General features: G+C 42.2%; 1 long non-coding RNA gene across 2 annotated transcripts in view; it reads right to left on the minus strand.

Annotated features, from left to right (window-relative positions):
- The window catches only part of LOC116491686, a 34,692-nt gene extending 10,029 nt beyond the window's left edge, over positions 1 to 24,663 (minus strand). Inside the window, exons 1-7 of one of the 2 annotated variants that reach the window (XR_004253515.1) lie at positions 24,084 to 24,663; positions 23,172 to 23,379; positions 20,776 to 20,826; positions 18,867 to 18,938; positions 17,846 to 17,932; positions 16,178 to 16,409; positions 11,351 to 11,452 (exon numbers count right to left, since the gene is read on the minus strand). This is a non-coding gene — a long non-coding RNA (uncharacterized LOC116491686). The remainder of the gene's footprint in view (positions 1 to 11,350; positions 11,453 to 16,177; positions 16,410 to 17,845; positions 17,933 to 18,866; positions 18,939 to 20,775; positions 20,827 to 23,171; positions 23,380 to 24,083) is intronic. The other variant, XR_004253516.1, reaches the window with a different exon arrangement.
- Positions 24,664 to 24,960: the final 297 nt, after the last annotated feature.

A 24,960-nucleotide genomic window follows, 5' to 3' on the forward strand; every position in this document is an offset into this window, starting at 1 on the left:
TTTTAAAGACGTATTTTCTTTTTGAAATGTTATCCATTTATCTGTCTATGTATTTCTCTGACTAGGGTCACACACCTCACACATCAAGCTTTAGTGCATGCTGCTGCACAGGACACGTAATTACCCATTGAATACAAAAGATAGGTCATGAATGGAAAATGGGCCCGTTCAAACCAGTTCAGAATTGCACTATGCTAGTCACTTACTTTTGCTAGTTATTTTATTGCTACAGTCTTAATACTGCTTAAATGCACACTTTTAAAGCACTAATTGATAAGAAGGACTCTGTAAGGGCCTCTAGTTACCATTGTATCTTTGGAGCAAATCATCAGAGAATATGCTCTGGCACATATTTGCAGCTGTATTCTTCAGCAACTGTTCTTAGTGTGGAAAAAACACCAGCATGTCTTAAAAAAATTGTTTTGCATTTCAAGCCAGGAAATCTCAGCTACGTTCCATCTCACTTATGGATTGCGAAAAGCTACCGTAGTGAAAAACAAATTGTGGGATACATATCACATAGAAGGTTTATATGATATATCACTCAGCATGGAGCCTGGTTTGATTTACTTTGCACCCAAGCAAAAGAAACTGAAAATGAAAATAGTGTTTTTCCGTTCCTTGTATTCCCTGCAATATTCTGCCATCCTTCTGAAGGTAAAGTGCGTCATGAAGTCACTGTAGTTTTGCATTCAATAACTGATGGCAGGATAAAGCCTTCCTGTCTAGGAGGATGGTTCATAGCTGCACAGGTGGAACTAAATGTCTCATTTCTCAACTCATACCCAATTTGGAGAGGATTTTGGCTCTTCCTGTCTTGCAGAGGAGATCAGGGAGCTGCACGGGGACAATGAGCTCTCCCTGTGCACTGACCCCTGCTCCGATTTAGACACCAGGGACCTGCTGTGATTCATCTGGGAGTGTAACAAGAAACTATGGCACTAGGCAAACTACTCACTGACTGACATTTAGGAGCTTATAAATTGTTAGGGAATATTTAAAATGATGCAAATGAATATTTTCATATAGTATATTTGGCTGTATTCCTGGCCTGTATTATTTTTCTGGGTTGGATACCTCCATCTCCAGCAGATATTCAGTCCTTAAAATTGTTTGCCTTTTATTTTATGCTATTTATTTTTCTGCCATCTATTATTCTAAAGAGATGTAATGGATCAGCCCAGATATATTTCATGTTGTGAGGAGAGAGAAGGAAACAGCCTGAAAAATCATCTGCAGTTCAACATTGAGCTGATATTTGTGGAGATAAGGACTTAGCCCACAACATTTTTACCTTGTGATTTGGATTCCACAGGGTAACAATCAGCTCCAAAAATCTCATTGTGACACTGTTTTCAAAGTCAAATAAGGAGCATCAATGAGAACACACCACCCCCCAAGTGGCTCCCCTCCAGCTTCATAACCCCAATTTATTTTTGACTTTGCACCATAAGACTGAAATGATTAATCTGTAATAGATAATCCCACAAATCTGCTACAGAAGAACAGAGGATGTGATTTGCTCAGGATTTGGCACACTGGCAATGGCATGTTATGGCGAGATGCTTAATGAACACTGCACCACAGAAAAATAACATGCATAAATCTCCGGCTACTGGAGAGGGATGTCCCCCTGTGCGGTGAGGGAACCTCCTCCAGCGGTCACATTGACCACTGACTGCCCACCAGTGATTAAGCACATCATTTCCATCAGCTTTCCACAAAGACTTCTCCAAGCTTAGATGTTCAGCACAACCAGCCTTGAGCTTGCATTTCAGAAGTGCTAAGCACCTACAACATAGAAATTGAGGCGTTTACTCCACCTCTGTGGTGCCCTGTGGGGTCTCAGGATGTATGTTATAGAAGTGCAAAGTGTAGTTATTTGTGGGAAGTATTGAATGCCTGAGGGAAACACAAACAGCTGGATGGCTACATCGCGTTTTTGTGCTACCGAATGTTCACCTTCATTTCAGGCAGTAGAGGAAGTTTGTGTGGAACTTGATGCATAATTTATGGCACCATGAAGCATTTACCAGGGGTAAGCCTGAGCCCACAGAATCTAGTTGAAAAGGGCAAGCAATTTTTTTAAACTGGGACATGGCTACTTCTTGTGCCAAACCTAAAAGCCCAAAGCTGTCAAAACAAAATCAGAGCAAGTCTAAGTAACAGGCAGCAATTTCTCTTGGCACTGCCTGCATATTTGCCAGTTAACAGAAGTAATTGGCCTTTTCTCTCATTTTAGAAATTGCTTAGGAATGCTAGAAACTCGAGAAAAAATTCTCTCACCTGTCTGACCTTGGCCAAGTGCTGAAGAGCAATCATCCACCTGAAAGCAGGGCACCTCCAACAGCAGGCAGAGCAAAGGATGGTTGTGCTCTTATTGCCATTCAGCGACACCTTCCTGCTGCTAGAACTCCATTTCTCTTTTTGCAGCATCTCACTATTTACTAAGTAGCTGGAGATAAATATGGTGCTCTAACCTCCATTTCCTCTAACTTCAGGGAGATTTACCTGCCAGTCCAGGCAGTCCTTTCTGGCATCAGAAGTTGAACAAAGTTCTCCTTGTGGTAACGGAGTTTATTAGCCTGTGATGCCCCTTCCCTTGACCTGGTGGGACTTCTCCTTTGCTTGTGCTCCTGCCAGCCCTTGGCCTCCTGCGTGGGGTCAGTGAAGGTCTCAGTCTCCAGACTCCTAGGCCATAACCAAGAGCCATAATTCATTTTGTGTGCGCCATCAAGCAGCAGCTGTCTTTAAACCGCTGACCCAAGGCACAGGTGCAGGACAGCGGCATCGCTCACGGAGGCGCAGGATGACAGCAGGCCACGAGCTGAGTCCCAACGGCCGGGCGGCCGGCTGAGGTGGCTGGAGTGGCTCCGGGCCTGGGAACTGCCCCGTGAGGCAGCGCTGTTGATGGACGGCCGTGACAGATGCCTGTGTGCTGTTATCTCCACAGCCATCAAAAGGAGATGCTTATAGGTTCATATTAGCTGTCTCTTTAGCCCAAAGGCGCAGGCTTCCTTTGGTTGTGTGTGTGTGTGTGTGGTGATGACAGCTTTCCCCTTCATCCAACAGCCACACTGGAGCTTGCCAGGACAGCACTGACACCATGCAGCCTCTGCAGCAACGCAGAGCACGGGGAACAAAGCAGCCCAGGGAAATGGGGATACTGGGAGCCTGAGCTCAACTCCTTCCTCCCTCTGCTCAGGCCATGCTTGTCCCTAGAGAAATCAGAATTTGGGTTTTCCCCTCTCAAACACCCAAGGGCCAGGCCCGGGCTCCACTTCTGCGCTCTGCTGGGCTGCCCTGGCAGGGAAGTGAGCTGTACTTGGCAGTTCTGTGGGATTTTTGACTTGGGAGATAGCAAAGGCAGCATCAACAGCTACAGTTCAGAGGGGAGAAAAGGGCTGTCTGCCAAACAGTGCTTGGAGCTCATGGGGGGGTACTGATGCAAGTGGTCAGATTGACGCAAACTTCTTCCCAGCCGCTTCACGAGCATTGCCACATGTATTGTTCAGCTACATGGTCTTTAGAGGCCCCTTCCAAACCAAACCAGTCTATGGCATTGTCTCTGTCTCCACCTCTTGGTGCTCCTAACCACAGGCTGAGGTCTCACCTGCAGTCTGGGGATGGTGGGATGCCCAGCGGCAGGGTTTCACACTGGGAAGTGCTGGGGGTCTTTCTGTAAGAGAGGCCTGAGAGCGTCTGCCTCAAAACAGGAGTCAGGGCAGGCCTAGGTGATGGCTCTGGCTCGGGAAGGGGAGGGCAGCAGGGTTTTTCTCCTGGCTGTGCAGGCCCTGGTATCCCTGCTTCCTCATGCCTGCCCCCTTCTACCGCAACTGGTGCCTAACTCCTCTGGTGCCGTGGGGTCAGGTAAGTGTCAGAAAAACCCAAACTCACAGCAGCAGACATGAAACACTGGCACACAGATCCTGGTTCCAGGTGGCCTCAGCACCCACCTCCTCCTCCAGCACTGCCATTGCAGGCTCAGGAGAGGAGCAAAGGTGGTGCGACCATCTGCCCTGGTGCCAGGGGTCTTAGCACTAGGGTGTAACGTGCACAGGTGAATGGTCTGTTTTGCAAACAGGCAGGCTGAGGTTGTCTGGGTCTTTCCAGAGTCCTTGTTATTTTTTTTCTTCCTTTGGGGGCAGGGGAGAAGCCAGTAATCATAGGAATAAAGGACTAAAGTAGTTGGATGAACCATAATTTCCTAATACAAACTCTCCTTGTCTGTATTTCTAACAGTTACAGCCATGGATGCTGAGACGGTTGCATTTTGGACAAAATAAGCACTGTAACAATAATAATGGGATGGCTATAAAAAAGTCAAAGTTCATTAAAAAAAATGCTCACCCATTTCATCACTAAGTCTTATTCCAATTCTGATAATTGGTCACTCAAAGGGAACTTTTTTTTTTTTTTTTAAGAAATTTGTTAGTCTAACACAATGTTAAAACATGTGTCCAAAAGTAATGCATTGGTTTTCTGTGGAACAATCCATCTGTTAGTACAAGAAAATTAAGACAGGAAAAATAAACCTTATCCCATGAAATCAGACATGAGAGAAGAATCCTTTTGAAACTCCCCCCCAGAAATCCCAACCTGAGTGCAGAAGGAGGCAGACAGGCAGTAATGAGCAGAGTGCAGCCTCCACTGGATTCTTGCCCCTGGAAAGCCGCAGAATTACAAAATATTCAGGCATGAAAGAAATTACAGATTTGCTACAGATATCTGCTGCTTAGCGCCTAAAAATTTAGTTTAAGGGTCCTCTCAATCTGTGTATGGAAATGAGTCAAAAGCAGAAGCACTTCTGACCTGCTTGAAAATTTTTAGCGTCATCTCAACTGTTCTAGAAATTAAAACATTTCCAAGCTAATAATTTTGTACTCTTGGATTTTAGTTTTTCTGTTTGTTTGTGTTTTAATCAAAACTGTATATATTTCAAATCCGTAAAGTGACTGGACAAAGCAGTGTTAAAAATTCAACTGCACTAATTACTAGCTGAGCAGCATAAAAACCTCTGAATAAATGTCAGTCTAGGAGATAAGCTCTTATCTTAATCTAATGACTCCACAGACTTAATTTGTCAGGCCAGCCTAGTTGATGAAAAACAGGTTTCTATTCTCTAGTGTTAGCAGCCACATCTTTCCAAATCTTTGAAGTTGGATAGTAATACCATCAGTGTCATCCTGCAAAAATCTTGTGACCAAGCCAATTTCATTCCTATTGTCCTGTTACACTTAATTAAAGTTGTTTTACCCCCATTGGTCTGCGATAGGTGAAAATGAAGCCAATTTATTTTTAGATTTGTTATATTCTTGGGATAATCATTCTTGCTTTTTTTTTTTTTTTCTCCTTCCCCCACTCTCAACAATGTGTTAATATTTGCAGTGCTCTTTTGGTATCAGAAAGCTGGGCTTTGCAGCAGGGCTCCACAGACAGCACAGTGCTATCCCAGGACAATTCCTGCAGTACAGATGAAGTATGCAAGTCTGTGTGTGTTTATTTGTATAGAGAAGAATAATTTTGAGCTCTGGCAATAAATTTGATCTTAGAAGATGATTTTAGGTTTTGGAAGTTCTTTCCTAAAGGAGCATTTGACATATTTAGAGCTAAATGCACCAAATGTTCATATTGTTTGGACAAAGTGGATTAGCAAATAGAAAAAAAAAAAAAAAAAAGAAATTGGCTATGGTCAGTGTTTCCAGCCCCCCCGCCTCAGCTCACCCTTCTGACGGGAATCTGGCAGGCCTTTTCATGCACAGTGCCCCATTTCAAAGGATACCATTTAAGAAGAGTATTCTTCATCCCAATCCTGGTATTTAAACAGGGATATTCTTGGGTTTGAGGAGTTACCTGGGAGGTGAATTTTACACTGATGATACCCAGGAATACTACAGTTAGGAAAACTCAAGGAAAATGGTAGGATTAAGGTGTGACATGCTGAGCCAAATCAGAGAGGCCAGGGGTCAGCTCCTGTCCCCAACAGGCTGTGTGTGAGCATGGGCACCCAGTTCTGCACCTCAGTGCTCGGAGTGTAATGGGAGGTGGGCGCTGGCATGGTGGCAGTCAAAGTCTGTGAGCCCTGGCATGTGGACTGTGCTGCCTGACACATCCCTGCAGCAAGGGACATGACAGGGTGGGGAGGCAGGGTAGGGATCTTTGCTCCTACAAAAATGTCAAACTGGAAGATGTAATTTCCCCATCTTGGTTGGGTTCTGCAGCTGAAGTGTACTAATGGCATCATTTTAACATCCTGGCTTGCACATCCCTGCTTATGGCATATTTTTGTCAGCTGGGGTCTGTATCATGTTGTCTTTCCTTTTTTACCCTCAACCTATGCAAGGAAGCAGAATTAGCAGAGCAGGGCTATGAAAAGTGCTTATGGTCCTAAATGTGACCAGAAAGGCGGGGCTGCTGGATAAATTACAGGCAAATTTCCACAGATGCTAGAGAACCTCTGGGTGCAGATCAGTGCATACTTCTGTTTTTTAAAGCTTCCAGGCTCCTTTTGCCTATGGGAGTTGGGAACACAAAAGCTTTTGAGAATCTTAAAGCCTGAGACATATTTAAGAACTGTTGCCTGTTGCTTCCCAGGATTGAGACAACAAAATTTTTGAGAGCTCTGTGCTGCAGTCAGTAGCTGTCTGACCCTCTAAACACTAATAAACATTTGGTGCATGGTCTGCAAGCTTGAGGCCTTGTCTGACCAAAGCTTAAATTATATCCATTGATTTCATCATGGAAGTGATGGTCCACTCCTGGACATGCCAAATTCATTTATGTTAGGGCTATGGCCTGGAATGGCATTTTTTTCATAAGAATTAATGGATCCTCATTTCTCCTGCTCTGAGTCAGAGTTTAAATCTACAGGCCATTCCCGACACAGCTGTAACAGAAAATGAACACATTGAAGTGAAATTTTCAAAGTGACATTTGAATCCCCTCTCTCTGATGAAATCCCACCTATTGATCCAGTCAAATGACTGCAGTCTCCATGGGTCCATCCTGCAAAGCCTCCTCGACTGGCTTATTACTGCAATTCTTCAGGTGCACCGCTACCGTCTTTCAGCAGAGGACAGGTGCCAGCTAATCAACTGGAAAAATGAAAGCTCCTAGAGATGAAATCCTACTTCAGGTGAAAGCTATGACAAAATTCCAATGGACATCAGGGGCTACATGTATCTTAGGACATCATCTCAAGTTGGAATTTCCATTTTAATGCTGGCTCCCTGATCTACGCAGTGGCTTTAACTTGGAATAACTCGTTTATTGCCCTTTCCCCAGTAGCTGATGCACTGAGGGGCTGACTCACGTCGGAACTGTGGCCACAGGGGCATTGTGCTAGGATCTATCTGGCTTGAGTTAAACTGTCCGTACACCAGCAGACTTTGTGGCCTCATGAGTCCTTTTGCTCCTTCCATGCCCTCCACCATTTCCTTTTGTCATTCCACTAAAAAATTCACCTGCTTGGGCCTGCAAAGGAGCGCTGCCATTTCTGGGCCACCACCTACAAGGAGAGCAACTCGGGGTGCTGAGGAGAACTGAAGCCTCATGAAAGAACAAAGCTGAGTCCTTTGTAGAAAAATGTTGTGACTTTCAATCAGAGAGCTATGGATCCAGATCAATTTTCCTAGCAAAAGGGAATAACTCAAGTCTGAAAACAAAAAGGAGCCTGTCACGATGAGATACAAAAGTATGGGGTTATCTGTCAGGCTTGATGAAGTATAGTGCTGACAAGCCAATAATGAGCTAAGGGCCACAGTGAGGCTACAACAAGCTGGAGCCACCTTGGCCTGGCAAACTAAAGTCCACATGCTGGCACCACTACTGGAGGCAGGACAAGCACGGTCAATAGGAGCAGGACTTCTTTCTTGATTTGCAAATAGAGTATCCCAGCTCGCACACCTTTTGTTGGGTGAGTGGCAGAGTGTGCTAATGCACATGCCTTTCCTTGGCTCTAAATGGTCTCTGACTATAAAAGTTAATAGCTTTGATGCAGCATTCCTAAAAGGAAGTGTTTGTCAATTCTGCTCTAAGTGTTTGAGCTCAAAAGTCTTAATTCAATGTGTCAGATAAGAGAAAATCATGTTGGCTTATATTTATGATTTATCACTTCTATCTTAGCACTAGAGATGTTTCGAGAGCAAACTAACTCTCCGGTTTGTGTTTTGCTTTGCTTTGTGTGTGTATTTTTTTTTTAATCCATCTAAACCTTGCCAGTCAAATCCATAACAGGTCTATACCAGTGTCAAATCTGCTGGGGGTGGGAGGAAGAAACACATCTGGAATGCACTAAGGTAGTATGTTTTGATAAGTCATAGCTTATGGCTGGGTACAGCAGAGGTTTGAAAATAGGCAGGCAGTGAGTACAAATCCATGACGAATAGCTGAGGCCCATGCTACTGCACAGGTCAAGATGAGCCACACTGCCAGACCCAGAGGAGCGCTGATGCCTGCTACTTCATGGGGCCCTTGGGTATATTTGGGATTCTTGAGCTGAGATTGGAAAAGGGGAAAGCCTGGTGAGCAGGCGAGCAGACCCACAGAAAAGCAAAGAAACTTGTAGTGAACAAAGACAGGATGCAGGCTACATGTTATAGGTAGAAAAGGATCAGATCACCTCAGGAATTTGGGTGCTTAAGTGCCTTGTGTAGGATCCACCCCAAAAAGGCCTTGATGACCTAGGACAATATGGGTCGAGAGGTGTCTTCTATACCTACCAGCTCTCCAGTAGCACCAAAGCCAACATAAGAACCAGAGATCAGTCTTGATAATCCCATCATCTGGCCATGACTGCTTTGTGAGATTGTTACATGCATGGGACCAAAGTAGGTAGAAAATTGTTTGGGTTAATCTCAATTTTTCCATAACATGTTACCTGGCAAGTGATGATGGCTGCTGAAACGTTTGCGTTAGGCTCTTGCTTTTACAGTAGCGCTGTGTAAAACAGAGAACAAACAGCTTTGTGGCGGTAACAGTGGCTTCCCCCACATGGGATGCTCTCTCCCCTTTCATTTTGGCCTTGGTAAGTGCACATCAAAGATTTTCCACTTCTCCCGTTTCAAAGGGAACCTCCACCCACCCGCAAGTAGCAGTAAGCATTTCCTCCGGTCTTCACAAGCTGTTACTGGCTCAAACACCTTCCCTGCACTCTTTGGGAAAGGAGGCAGATAATGCAGGGAGAGCTGCAGTGATTCTCGGGACCAGCAGTAAAGGTACCCAGTTAAAGGACTTAGCGGGGGGCCTCAGATTTGCTTGCAGAGGCCTGTGTGTCTTTTCTTGCGATCAAAGCCACTGTGAGAAATTGTGGTTTTCAATTCATTTTTTTGCATATGGGAAAGAGGATGGCTTTGTGCAATGGCTGTTTAAAAATACTTCAAAAGAACTTGAATCAGTCCATGGCTGTGCTATATACAAATTAAAATAATTGATTTCTGGCAGCCTTTTAGGAGATCTATAAATTAAAGGGATCACGTTTCTGATACATTTTGGGGGACTTTATTTTATGCTGACTTTCAGAGTGCCCTCCATGCCAGAGCTGGAAGTCAGCCACCAAAGCAGAGAGCTTCTCACTTTCATTTGCTTTGCCCTCTTGTCACAGGAGCCACTGGGTCTCCTTCTGGAGCACCCATGGTTCCGGCGGGTCCTGGACCCATGCCAGCTCTGTACCCTTCCCATTCATTTCATGCTTTGAGAACTTTATGTCAGGAAACAGAAGCTGCCCCAAACCTACCAAGAGCCTCCCCTCTGGGGAGTTTGCTTCTCTCCCCTTTTTTCCATCAGTAGAAACTGATACCCTCACCCAGTCTGTGTTGCACCTGGGCTGTCCCCATTGTGTGCACTGATGGCAATGGGTTCAGCTCTATCTGTGATGACCTAAAAATAGCTCTCAATTAACATTGCATTTCAAGAATTGGAAAATTTCCCAGAAGTCCATTCTTTTTTTTCTTTTTCTGTTTCATTACATTTTACAGTAATAATACACAAGCCTGTAGAAAACATGACGGGTAATGAAAAAATGTAATTAATATAAGCAGTGTAAAGCATTTTTTTCCCTCTGTTGTCCTTGCAGAAAATTACTGCTTTAAACTGAGCAGGATGTGAAAATGCATAAAGCAAACAGTAATATGCTGTGGTTTGTAAATATCTTATGCAAAATAGTTAAGTCAACTGCTGTTTATTTTTCTTACTTTGTGTCACAAGCTCTTACTTTCTTTTGTTCATTATTTTTTCCATTTGTTCTTTTTTGGGGGGGTTTGCTCTCTTTCATCCTAAGGAAGCCATTGGGTTAACTATATTTTTTTTCTGCTACAGCTAATTCAATCAAATATACAGGACAGGCTATTCCATCTCATCTTACCATCTCCCATTTGCTGGCTCTGAAATGCAACATATACTACAAAAGCGTAGCAAGTCAAATCTTCACTGTACTGAGGTTCTGCTCTCATTTTAACGGGATTTAAAAAAAAAAAAAAAAGGAAAACACCTATCCCACAAATAAGTAATTATCCCAAATCCTGCCATAGCATTAAGACAAACTGTAGCCTTCCTGACGATGCCTGTAGGATTTGGCAGTGTTTTTATAAGGCTGCCCAGTCACAGTTCTGGAATGGGCTGTGAGCAATATGCAGTCAACATTAACTAAGATGCCATGGTCTATGCCAGCTCTCCTTAGTATATTTCTCTGTGGCTATCTGTAGAACTTGTAATACCCAGCGATATCTGAAGGTCACAGCAGAGTTTCTGAGCTGAAATACAAAACAGCATTCCAAACACATCTTCTGTGGCCAGGCAAGAAACTGCTTATGGTTTAGTTTCCCTCCCCCCTCCCCGCAGCTGACATCCAGCATTAGTTATTGTTTATTTTTGTCTTGTTCCTGGTTCTAAAGGTTTCCCTTATGGCCCTGCTTTATGTGAACTTTCAGATATCACTCGGGGCTTCTCTGCCTCATCCCCTCTGATGTAGCCGGTTCCCTTGTGAAGGTAGGTTTCCCCAGCTGAAGATCTGTGCCTCTCTCCTGTGGCATTCTGTGCAGCCATTTGGAGTCCCAGATGTAGGAAATGAAATAATCCACGCTCATACAGTCATGAAAGTGCCCATCTGGCACACAGGAACATCACGCATTGGAAGCACACAAGCGTGAGCTCACTTTTGTTATGGCATTTCATAAACAGAGATGCAGCGAGCCAGCAAGTAAGGTCCTTTGGATAATAACAATCATTTCCACCACACATTGTGTTTAAAAAATAGGGGAAGAAAAATAAGACAAACTGGAAAGATTTGCTCTGAGGCTTCTGAGGAGAAATTTCTACTTATAAACGTTTTTTCCCAGTGGCCTGCTGTACTTACATTTCCCTGGTTCTCCCACTCTCTATGTAGATGTAAGACAATGGTGACAGCTGAAATGTAGCCAGTTAACTCTTAGTTACCTCTGCAAGCTCCTCTTCCTCACTGTTCGGTAAAAGAAAGGAAATATTAGATCATACTTACAAAAGTGAGTTCTATAAAAACAAATTGCATGTTACTGCTTTCTTATCACTACATAAAACTCACAGAAACAGTCTAATAAATGACCTCACCACTCAATTTTGAAGTATACAAATTAAAGACAGCAACAGATAAGCCAAGAGAGATTAATGTACAGTGTGTGCGCCTGTATGTGTGTTTGCATGCCTCTATGAGGACATACCCATATGCTGTTGACATTCAACCTCTGGAATAATAATTAGGGGAAAAGGCAGATGTGTAAATTCATCTTGCTGGGCAGTGTATATATGCTGCACTAGTCCCTGATTAATTCAGAACTTGAACACTAATCCAAAACACAAGGTTTCTGTTGGGATATGGTGGCTTATAGAGGGGTGGAATACGAGGAAACAATGAACAGCCCAAAATGATGGACTAAGTTCAATACCAATAAGTAAGAAGCAAGGTTATTTATACTATTCCAGTTTTGTAAAGTAATTGAAAAAAGACACCCTAGGCTTTTTTTTTTTTTCTTTTTTTTTTTTTTTTTATGTCATTGCATGCTGTAAAAAAGCCTTAGGATGTATTAAACCTCAGAAAACCACCATTAGACCTTCTGACAGTGCTGGATCTTCAGAGGACTCCTCAAAGGGGTGAGGTTTTTAAGGTCAATGGAGAGCAGAGAGAGGTGTCAGGCCTCGTGAACCATCGGAGGCAAACCATGTCCCATCCACAGTGGGGGCCTGGGCCTGCCAGGGGCAAGGGTATGCTACTCCACGGTTTATGAACATAATAAATTATGGATAATAGTAAAAGAAAATAGTCTCTGCATTTTACATGAGCCATTTTTGTATTGTATTTGGCAAACAATATCTTTGTCCAGTATATGTTAAATACTAAGTGCTAAGTTGGGAAAACAATGATATGTTTGTAAATACGATAGACCATTACAATATACTGCTTCTCATTTGAAAAGTCATTTGTGCAAGAAATGATTATTGACCCATGATATGTAAATGATTGAAATGCAGAAATTAATATTTGGGTCAACTCATGTATTTTTCAACCATGAAATGAAAAGCTCAGTATTCACATTCTAATTCATACATGAAAGCATTACAGCACTATTACTGGGCTATTGTATTAATTTATTATTGTCTTAGTTAATGACATACAGAGTTATAACTCTACTTTCAAACTGAGGAAAAGGCATTGGTAAGCCCTAGTAACGTTTCAGCCCAGGAATGCCCCTTTTCCTGGACTTTTGTTGTCCTGGTGATCATAAAGCAAATTCACAGCTGATTGAAGCAAATAATAAGCACTACTTGCACTAGGGTGTGTTTGGTCCTAACACACCTTAAATGTTGCACATGGAGGATTGGCTCCTACTTCGCAGCTCCTGACTGTTCCCATGGGGCTTGATTCTTACCTCCTTCACCTGAGTTTTACACCAGTGCAATGCTACTTATTTACTGAATTAAGCTAGAAATAAAATCAGCACAGGGTCGGGGCATAGTTGTCTGTTTCTTACTCTCAGGGGGTTCTGTTTCTGCTCCCCCTCCTCTTTCACTGAACCACGGGGCAGTCTGAGCATGTGGGGCTTCTGATGGTGCTGGTAGGAGACGTTCACCCTGATGGAGTCGCAGCAGCCCCAGCCCTTCAGCCCAAGGTGACTTTTGTGAAAAGATACTGAGAGCCCAGGTTGTAGCCCTAGAGACTCAGGTGCTCTCTTTCTCCCTAGAAGGAGCGTCCCATGACCTGGAGCAGCAGTTCAGCCTCAGCCCATGCTACGCTCTGTCCCTGGGGCAGCAAGAAGAGAGCCACGTGACTGCAGTGAGGTTCTGCACCTGCTGCCACCCATCGCCAAAGTGCTTGGCTGAGGTGGTCAATATGGGACAAGTCGTGCCTGTGAGATTCGATTATCTACAAAGTACCGTATGGTCATCTCTTGGGCTATTATCCATTACATTTCAATTCCATCAGCCACTGAGCTTAGCTGGATTGACTCTGATTTAAGGTCAAAAATCCAAGTAATTCATTACTGTCTTATAAACTGTGCGCTCCACATTCATGTCTTTTTATACAAAAGTAAACAGTGCCTCATTCTTTGTGCCATGGAGCACTGGACTAGACGGGTCTATCTCCTTAAAGAGATGCAGAATTTAATAACAAATAAGTGTATGAGTGAAATCCGTGTAGAATGATATTTGTCATAGACAAAATGAATGGAGAAAGTATGGGCAGAATAATTCAGATAATACCCAAAAGCAAAGCATCACAACTAAGTCAGGATTAACCCATGAAACATGATGTATTTCATGAAATGACTGGTATATTCTAATGACCACAGTGACTCGAATGAAACAGGGCAGTATTGCATTAAGGTTGCTACAGAATTCCTATCTGTTACATACATATTGGGTCATGCCTACAAGAACGGGCCTGATTTATCTTAGATAAAATTACATACAACTGTATTTGCACATATCTTACAGATAAAACTTTTTTTTTTTTTTCATTTTGAGTACAACAAGTGTGTATTTTAGATACAAATTATTTAAGCAGCTTTAAATGGCTCATTTTGATAGTGATAAAGGCAGCTCTACACAGCTTCCTAGCAAGTCTCAGTGTAAGGGCATGTTTGAGTGGTGAAGAACTCATGTGGCTACCCCAGGACTAACTAAAATTGTGACGCAGATGAAGCAGAGGTGGTGATAATCAGTGATGTAGCCACTGCCCCCATGGTGTGAATAAGCAACCGCCCACACCAGCCAGATGTATAGGAGGGGCAACACCCTCTTGATCCTGCCCAATTAATCACTCTCTGTTTTTCTTAGCCTCTGGTGCAAAAGGCAGACCCAGATGACTAATTCTGGCAATAGAGGCCCTGCTTCTCAAGGAGACTTCCCTCTGGTAGAAGCACGATTTGGTTTTAGTTTTCTTGTGGCCTGTTCCTTTATTTGAGGCTAATGGCTGACATGAATCATAATGTTACGAGGGGGGAGCATGATTTGTACCAGCAATCTAGAAAAGATGGCGTGTTCACCAGGGGTGGGCACAGAGGGTGCAGGCTTGACCACAAGGGAAGGAGGCACTGGCAGTGCCTCTCCTCCAAACCCAGTGCCCCCAGGCTGATCTGGAGGGGCATCAGCTAGAGTGTGACCAAGGTGGAAGCGGAACAACACATGCTGTTTTGCAATGAGTTCATGTGGGAGTCTCAAACCAACAAGGTGATGATTACTATGGCCCCAGCCAAGCACGGCCTTTGTTTAACTTCACTGGATGAGTAAGCTAATTGGCGTCACTGGGCCTGTACGTGTGCTTAAAAGTTATGGCTGTGTTAAAGTGCTTTGGTGGGTCAGGGAATAATGGATGTTTAGCACCTCGCAGGATGCAGCCCTGGGAGCAAGCCTTGTCCTGACCTTCTGCGAAGCAAGGGGGTGCTCCCAGGGCCTGGCTGTGCTCAGCCTGCGGCTGCACTGCCCCACGCATGCCACAGCCGCATAATGCTGGGAATTGTCTAAATCATGAAACAACATGTTGTACCAAGGCAGCCAAAAACAACAATAAAATTAGCAGGAGCCAGTCCAGCTGACTCTAGAAGAAGCTGCAGAATTTCAGAATTAATCTTAAATTTACCTCTAACCCTGAAAACTAAACTAATTGTATAATGTAAGGCTCCCCGAACACGTTAGAGAACTTGATGGGAATACCTCAGAAAAAAAAAAAAAAAAAAAACAAAAAACAAAAAACATAAACACTTTAGATAAAGCCCCCATTTTAATTGTATCAATTCTGCCAATTAATGATAATGGAAGAGCAGTCCAATTAGCTAAATAGCTAATAGTTTTATCAAGCAGAGGCTGGCAATTTAAAGCAAACAAATTCTTTCTAATTTTATCCCCTTGCACACCAAGATGTTTAAAGGATAATGGGGGATCCAATAAAGGATATTGCTCAAATAGAGCTACGTTTAAATCGCCTAATGGCTTTAAGAGTTTTACCCCAATTAACAAAAAGAAACATGAACATCCAGTGTCTTCTAGCATAATATCTACAATGTTCATTAGAAAAATAATATATTCTCCATCTAAGGCGAGAATGGAAAACATCACTGACTTTTCCCTTAAAAAAAAATATCCCAAAGCTAAGGGTCCCCTGTAACAGCAAAAGTATCAGAGAAAAAGGACTCTCCAGTATAATCTGAAGTATATAAATAATCTTCAAACTATGGTCATTATTTTTAACGTAACTGTGGATTTGAATAAAGGAGATTGACCTATCTAACATATTTAAGACCAAATCCTACTGTTACCTAAATCTGAAATAAGTTAAAGCTATTGAAGAGAATCAAAAGCCTTTTCAAAATCAATAGCCAGAACAAATTCCTCATGATCATAATTTTGAGGATAAAAAATCCATTAAAGTGATGTCTTTGATTGCTATTAATGAAGCAATCTGGAATAAATCCAGAATGATCCATATGGATAATCAAATCTCACATTTTCTCACATTTTAAAGGGCTCAGATTTGGGCCCTGATTTATATGACAATGATGAGCAAAAGGCTCATTTCCTTCTAATACCAAGGTGCCCACCCTGGACATTGGGTGACATGGTCTCTAAAGGGAGCTAGAGGAGCAATGCATTCAACACTCAAAGAAGAGCTCAAATAAATCAGCTTCCAGCCTCCCCGACAAATCCGCAATACCTCTTTGCTGCAGGTATTTTGGAGGCTACTGCAGGCTGCAGAAACCACTGAAGTGCTGCCTTTGTGCTGGAGAAGGGTGCTGGGGGGAGATCTCCACAGAGCTAAGTCAGCAGATGGGCCCATGCTGGGGAAGATGTGCCATGGGGAGCTCCTGCTGCCACGTGACTGCAGGTCCCTCTCCTGAGTTTGCTTCACTCCAGTGACCTTTCCTCAAACTTATCTGCTCCAGAGCCTGAAAGGTTGAAGTCACATTTGTTTCACTCACAGGGGCTTTTTTTGCAACAGTCTGTTAATTATCTGGCAAAAATCTGCCCCCTACTCCACCCAGTCCCTTAGAGATGCTCAGCACCCTCACTGCCCTGTCAGGCTGAAAAATTTGCTGCTCATCCCAGCAACAGATTTTGAAAATTTCAGCAGAAAACCATTAGTACTAGAACGGAAGACACAGTTTCCATTCCTGACTTTTTTTTTTTTTTTTTTTCCTGCTTGTAACATCTCTCTGGGGTAGATGCCCACCTCCCTCACCTTCCCTTAAAGTCAGAGTGGCCTGTGTTCTGGAAACTGTCACATCCTACAAAATGCTCCTGGCCCTATGCCACAAGGCCAGGATTTGGCCCCTAGTCCCTGAGCAACACTGTTTCAGTGAGAATTCAATAAAGTACTTGTATTATATGAACCTGGTAGGAATCGATTTTTATTTGAAACCAAATTTCAGGTTTCAAGCAAGAACTAAAAGTAAGACAGCAGGTCAATACATTTTGTATGGGTATCACATTAGGTCAGAAAGATACTGAACTTTCACCTTTATTATCACCCTAAATTATCGTTGAGTCAAATTTAATTTCACAGATTTAAGAGACCCTTTTCCTTCACTGACTGCACACAGTGAAGGTGAAAGATTTATATAAATATATGTGTGTATATATATATATTCATCCAAGGCAGATGCAAATGGGTGTTTAAAAGGCTTCTCTGTATGAAGGAAAAGTTACTAACAGAACCACCTGCGTCTCTAACAGCTGAAAATACATATAAAGGCTTTCACTCCAACTTCACAACCAACTGATGCTCTCCTGTTTCTCCCACCCCTACAACCCTCTTCTGCATTTAGACACCTCTAAAACCTATGCAACTCCAAGCTGCCATCTGCTATAGGTGCTGCTTCTACTATATTGGCAAGCTTGGTGGATCCATGTCTCAGGGGTGCCTCTTTGTAACAGGGTGCCCTTGGGTGACCAGGGTCAATAAAAACTGCTGCTTTTCCATATGGCTCTGTGCAGTTAGGATAGAAGGTGTCTCATTTCTACCCTTACTAAAAATTATGTAAACAAACAAAAAGACCAAGCATGTTAGGTTGAACAAAGATCCAACTATTCCCACATTTTGTGTCTGGCAATTACCAGCAGTGGATGTTCAGAAGTGGAAATATAAGAACAGGTCAACGGCTGCTGTTTTACAGGTGGTACGCACCCTCCCAGCAATCTGTGGTTTAGGCAATCTCTAGTTTAAGCTTGTCTGGACCTGCTGGTAGCTGCTAGGGTTACCAAAATCTTCAAGCTAGACTAGAGGCCAACTGCTGACAATCCTTGAGAGTATGTGGAGGTTGCTGTTATCTTTTTAGAATACAAATATATTTTTCCTCTAGTTTTTAGAGGTCTGAAATGATACCTGCAACTCATCAGAATGGTTCCCATTTCTTCTTCATTGTGCACAGCGCTGAATGGATTTCCTCAAATCCTTTTAATGGGCTTGAACCTGAGTAGAGAAAGCAGGCACTTTACTCCAAACTTTCCAGAACTTGTGCAGACACAGTAGTCCTGGAAACACCTGTGAAACATCTAGAAGATTGTTAGGTAAATTGGGAATACTTGAGGAACCTGAACCAGCACCAGCAACAACAATGATCTCTACTGGTGATGAGAGAGATTAACTATTTACTACCAAAATTTGGCCTTGCAGATTGTTGTTTATAGGAGGAAATATGCTATGCCCTGGCATTGGTAGGATGGCTGATGAGTATGGAACAGGCTCCAAGACTGGGCCCAAAGCTTCCAAGCTCCAACCCAGCCCTGCCAGGCGACAATCTACAATGACCACAGAACAGCTCCTGTGCAAGCCAGACATCTCATCAAACTTAAGAGGTATCCTTAAAATAAACAAGAGGCAGATTCAGTGGGTGAATTTCATCTGGAAAGTGAAGTGTCTATTATCTGTATAGAAGCAGAGCCTAAGATGGTAGGAGCAGGGAGTGGGGCAGGGCTGGAGGAGCACTTGGAGTGGAGAAATTCAGCCTGCTGAGTCTTCCTGTCATGGCCCTTACACAGAAGAACTCTTCCATCTTGATCTAAAGCTATGAAAAGTAAGAGGTTGACTCTCTGCAGTCAGCCAGGGTCAAAGAAATTATAGGTAACGTTTTCTGACCAATATTATTAAAAGCCTCTACCAGCACTAATGGGCACCACAGCAAATCACATTCACAGGATTTTCTTTAAGTACCTCTGTCACTACTAAGCTTGAGGATGCTTTTTTTTATTATAATAATTAATTATAAATGCAGTTATGTATTCCACTAGCCTTTTTGAAACTAAGGGAAATTTACCAGGAGAACAAACAAACAAAGGAGAACAAACTCTGCACCTTGTCACAGTGATGTAACGCCAGGAAAGCTGACAGAGTACTACGAACTCACGTAAGGAAAGAATGTGCTTCAAGCTCCCGGAATGCATGCTAGGCCACGCTGAACAGATACAGCCATCTCACCCTGTCAAGTAAGAGCATGAGAGAGAAAGACTTTTGTGATAGTCTACCCACTAAAAAGAAACATAGCTTATTTTTATGAATAAATGTGTTACCTAAAGAATAGTTGCACACACTCTTGTTTGCATAAGATTTGGTATACATTTGTGGTCTTCAACAGATAATTCCAAACCCTGAGTATTTCATGTAATTAATGTCAATATGCTTGGCTTATATGTTATAAAAGAAAAGCATTTCTAATTAGCCTTTTTGATGTGTAAAACTTCAGTGTTTTTCCCTGGTGTTTTCCAAATCAGGGTCTTTTTTTTTTTTTTTTTTTTCCCCACTCCTGCACAGAAAGACAATGTGAGGCTTATGCACCACTTCAGTCTTGTTCTGAAGACAGTTTAAATTGCATGTAAGTGATAACTAGGCCCTAGGCTGGCCCTCAACATGGCGTGAGGTTCACCTACTACGAGCAATGCCAGGAATTCACATAGTATAAACTGGCCTTGTGACAAGTCAAACATTTCAATTTCCTGTTAAATTCAACCATCACTCTGCATATTTGCATTTATTATAGTGACACACACAATGTACTTTTCATCCAAAGCAAACCCTACTTGCCTTCATGGAACCTCTGGAGAGCCTTTGGGAAGAATAAAACCTTCACCGCAATGATATTCAGAGGATTATCACAATAGGCCAGGGACACACTTAAATTTCAAGCAGTAAAGAGAGTACAACTATGGTGAGCTGCTCAGATGTAGCAATAAAGAAGGTCAAGGTGCGCACTTTTTTTTTTAAAAAAAAAAAAAACAACAAAAACAGTCAACTCTGTAGAAAGGCCAGACAGATTAAGAAGTTTTTGCCAAGCCAAAGCATTGGTCCTATCAGCACGAAGTAACAGGAGGGTGGAAAGTTGAGTATACAGACTCCCACCTCTTATCATTTACATCTCTTTTTCTTGGGAGAAGCTCAGCAGTGCATATACATTTAAGTAAAACCACAGTACAAGACTGACCAGATGCCAATTGGAATCAATGGGTATATTTTCCCTTCACTTTGGGTCTTGGATTAAGCTCTAAATGAGATCAGAGCTAGACCTGATCTGTGGATGAATACAGGAAAAGAAAATGTGCTTCTCTATTAAGTTGGACAGGCAAAGTGCTTTATTGAGTGCTGAAATAAGATGTGAGATTCCATGACAAGCTGAGGTTGTTTTTCTTTCCCATTTTGCTCTCATTTAACACAAAGAAACTCATTTTCCATATCATGGGGCCCTTGATCCTGAACAGTAAATACAGTGTCTTCCCTAGAAGCATGAAGGCCCTGCTTTACAGCCCTGGCAAGAGAGTGTACATTGGCCTTGTTGGTTGGTTAGTGAATTCAAACACGCATAGTGAATTCCTAAAACTTTGGCCAAATCAACATCTTAAGCAATTTTTAGCTTCTCCAATGAGCCAATACCGTTGTAGAAACCTGGAAGCAGCAGTCAGGTCTTTGATGATTTATTTAGCAGGAGTCATCTAGTAGCTAATTGTCAGCAATTTTTAACCTCATTCATGTACAGCGCCAATTCTTCTGCAGTTTTCTCCTTAAGCTTTCTTACATCTCTGTGTGTAACATTTCCAGACAGCAGTTCAACTTTATCACAAATATTTTTATGAACTTGCCAAACCACATCGAAGATCTTCAGACTCAAAAGTACAAGATAAAATCATCCTTACAGGGCACCTCACCCTTCTCCACCCAGACACATGAAAAAAACAAACAAACAAACAAAAAAAGCGTAAGGCTCCCACATCTTACATTTATAATGATTAAGAGCTTAGTGTTTTTTGTTTTGTTTTGTTTTTTACCTGTTGGGATTTTCACCTTTCCATTCTTTTCCTGGATTTTTCACCTTGTATCTGTATCAAAAGAGAAAAAATACTGGTGAGCTACGTAAAAGAACACTCCACCTTTTCTGTCTGTATTTTTTGGCTCCAGTGAAATGCATGCCTGTCAATGACTGCAGATCTACCATAAAAAGAATGAGTGATGACTGGTGGGGGGTGTCCATGAGTGCAGAAGACTTTTGTACCATATTGGCAATAAGTCTTAGCACAGATCATAGTCAATTAAAATGGTCAGGACATTTGATGACTGTAACATAGATCTTCCTGGTAACATAGATCTTCCTGGGTAAGTTCAAAGGAAAATCTGATTCAATATATGGTTCTGTTTCCACTGTGGTTTAAGGACAGTTCTGATGCCTGTTAAGTCATAGAAATATAAAAATTCTACTCAGATTTCTGGTTAATCTCACACAATTCTTCATGAAATACAAAGTTATTCCTATCCGTTTTCTGCAGTTACTCCGGTTCATGATTCAGCAGTTGTCAGATGTCTGTTTTGGGGTGGCTTCCTGCCACAAGTGTATGAAAGACTCTCCATGCCTAGTTTCTGTCTCCTATTTACATGTTTATGAAGAAGCCTGGGTCCCTTGGTAGATGGAAGACACTCTATTTTGGCAGTATTATCACCATCATCTACTATGATCCATGCCTGTGGGAAGATATTTTTAAAAAGAATAAGTTCTCTTTTCTTAATGTAGCCATTGTTTAAATGTAAAATACAATTACAGTACCCACCCAGGGTGTATGTTGTTGTGTAATTTTACAATACTACGTCTAGATGAGTGTTGGCATTCTACCTATGTACTTACCACACCCAGGAATGTTGGTATTACACAATTACACACATCCTGTTGACTAATTACATAATAATTAGTATTTTTAATATTCAAAGATGCATTCAAATTGGTTATGCAAGATTTTATGTTGCTGCAAATTAAAACCAAAACATAACAAATACATGTAGTGAACAATGCTGTTCAGATAGCTTACTGAGCGTGGACTTATCTTCCAGCAGACGGTACATAATAATTCATATTTCATACATTTTAAACACGTTTGGCAGGCCCTCCCTCTCCCACTGTTACTTTGGGTAACCCACCTGCTTTATAAAACTGCTAAAGTTATTTTGCATTCAACAGAGTAGAATTTCTGTAGCCTGCCTACTTCTGAGTTATGATCACTTATCATGACCAGAGATAATTTTTGGCTGAAAAAGTACTGTGACATGCCTGGGAAAGGCAGATTGTTCTTTACAATGGCAATTCTGGAAGGAATTTGGAAAATGCAATTTACGTTAGCAATTACCTGCAAAAATATCCCAAATACTATTGTTTCAAGTAAGCACTACTGATGAACCTGAGCCATTTTGATGTGGAACAGATTTTCTACAAGCGTGGGTGGAGTGTCTTGATCTGAGCTCCTGGTTGCAATGTCTGGCTCACCATTTGGATTTGGGGGCTTGAAGATCACAGACTTTTTTTTTTTTTTTAACCATGTCTTAAAATATGTACTTAAAACATTGTTTATGCAATGTAAATTCTAAACTTGGTGTTTCTTAACCCAGTCAAAATTCACAGAAGGCACAGACGCCCATCCCTGTTCTTGCCCAGGGCATTTTTTTATTAGCTGCTATGCACCAAGTGGATCACATACCATGTTTCCATGGTGTTTCTGGCCTGCCCCTGTTAGCTTCTGTGGAGTCCCCAGTTGAGCACATAGAGCTTTATGACAGAAAAGATGGGAAAGATGGACTGTGTTCCTTTCTTCCAACTATCTGTTTCCTGAGCAAAAGCAAAAAGTAACAAGCGTTTTGCAAATAACTTTATTTTCCTGCCAATCTTCATGAATTTGAATTTCAACTTTTTAATTACTGTGGCTGCATGTGACATTTCAAGGCCTTGGGGACAAATCAATGCCCAGGGCATCATTATTGGACCATTTGTCTTTTCATGCAGCAAGAGGTTATAAGTGCAAGACCAGCTTCTTTTCTGAAGAGCAACTTCTTTCTGCCCTGGTAGGTTAAAAATTGGCATTGCAGTCTAAACATTTGCCCCTGCTACGTGGCTGGTTACTTTTTAGCCAACCAGCACCTGTATGAAAGCAAATTGGATCTGTTTGGAAGGAGCAGGGTGTGGGACTACCGAGGTAAACAATACCACTCAGCTCAGAGGATGCAAAGCGGCCTCACAGCTGCCCTTTCCCCAAAGCCTCAGCAACCCCACTTCTCTACCCGAATATCAACAGAAAGGTCACTGCACTTCTGTGCACGGGACAACACAAAGGAAGTCAGCTTTTTGAATTTGCAATTGGGTCTTCTGTTACTTCAAGAGGCTCTTTTATGTCCTCTGCTTTCTTACCTGCTGTGCTTCATCCTCTGCCAGACAAGAAGTTCTTGAGGGGCTGGGCAGTCATCCTCAGCTGTATACCTTGGTCACCACTGGTAAATGTGCAGCAACTTCATTTCACACTGAGAGTGTTTCTTCAGAGAGCAAATGCTGAAATACCATTCTTATATCATGTAGTCCCAGTTGCCATCATTGGTCAAATTACTCTTGCCCTTCATTCCTAAAGAAAAAAGCCACAATGAACTTATGCACTTTGCTATCTGCCCCCCAGCAACAACGAATTTCTGTGCTTTGCTACCGCCCCCCCTCCCTGCTGAGAAATGCTGGAGCACATTTGCATATATTATGAACAGTATTTCATTACTGAAAATAATCCAAAACAAAAAATTGCACCTGGCCTGACAACACAAGGCCAACTTGCTTCCTGATGTGATTTTAAATGGCTGAGATATTAAAACACTGAAAAACGGGGTTTATAATGGAAATACTGACAGACTATTAACTATAGCGACGCTGCTCTAATAAATGGAATAGCCTGTCGTAATCTCTAGTTCATAAATATGCAAATACAAGGCAGAGGATTTGCTCCAAAGGATGTCTCTATAATTTTAACTGACCTTTACTGATACTAAATGAGCCTGTTGCTTCTGTTTTTGAGCATTAAATAGAAGTACAGGGAATCCAGTCTCTCTACATTCAGCACCGTTCAGTTCCCATCAGCACCAATGGCAAAATCCTCAGTGCCTTCAGTGGTAAAAAAATCTGGCCCCAGAACACACAGAAAGTAAGATGCCTGGATGTACTCAATTTTAATTCTGTTCTCATCTGTGTTAATTATTATTATATTAATTCTTCTGTTTGGGAGAAATTAAGCACACATTTGCCCCATGTGTCAAAGAGCTTGACCTGCCAAAAAGCACTCACCCGCTCAGTGATAAACAGGCCATCGACACAATGAAATAAACGTTGAATTGTATCCAGTTTCCTGTTCTGGACCAAATGGAGGTAAATCCACTGACTTAATATTTAATAACCTAAATGTAATTTCTTTTTTGTGCCTCACATTGCACAGTAAAGAATTGGATGGCTAGCAGTTTTGCAGATTCCCAACCCCTAATTATTTTAAGCTATTCATCCTGGTATCTGTCCATTGATGCTCAGCCAAATTGCCAGCAGGGGAGAGATCTGTCCAATCCAGGAGCTAAATGAGTCACTGAGAGTCAATCTGTTTTTTTCCCTTGCTGCTGGGATTTCCTTGGGTCCTGGCCTCTCTCTGCTCCAATCACACACACAGAGCTTCAGGCGTGGGTCCTCTTTGGCTTCAGCTGCCTCCTGTCTCCCCGTGTCTGCTCTGCTCATCACAGCTGTTGATGGGTTCTCGCCGGCTGGCCGCAGAAGACCAATACTTCCATCACACTGCTCCTACAGTTCTTGCTCTGAAGGAAAATTAAGACATCTTGGCCTTGTTGAATTTGGTGCTGAAGTAATACATCAGGTATCTAGATGGAAAGCAAACCACATGAATAAAATGTGTCATCTGGGTTAGATACTAATTTATTTGCCTTAAGTTCTGGGAACAATATTTGCACTTTTTCCACAGAACTCAGTTAAGTTCCATAGAAACTGAATACTAATATAATTTCTGCAGCATGGAAAACAAATATGAAACAGAAAAAAATAGACCCATCAGAAATATTAGCTGCTCAGTATTAAAATGTCTGACAATGCTGCAAACTCAATTTATAAACAGGAACATTTAGAGCCTAACTATTCACTGAAAAGCAAATTCCTTGCTTGTTCC

Source organism: Aythya fuligula, chromosome 8 (assembly GCF_009819795.1).
Source record: "Aythya fuligula isolate bAytFul2 chromosome 8, bAytFul2.pri, whole genome shotgun sequence".
NCBI lineage: Eukaryota > Metazoa > Chordata > Aves > Anseriformes > Anatidae > Aythya > Aythya fuligula.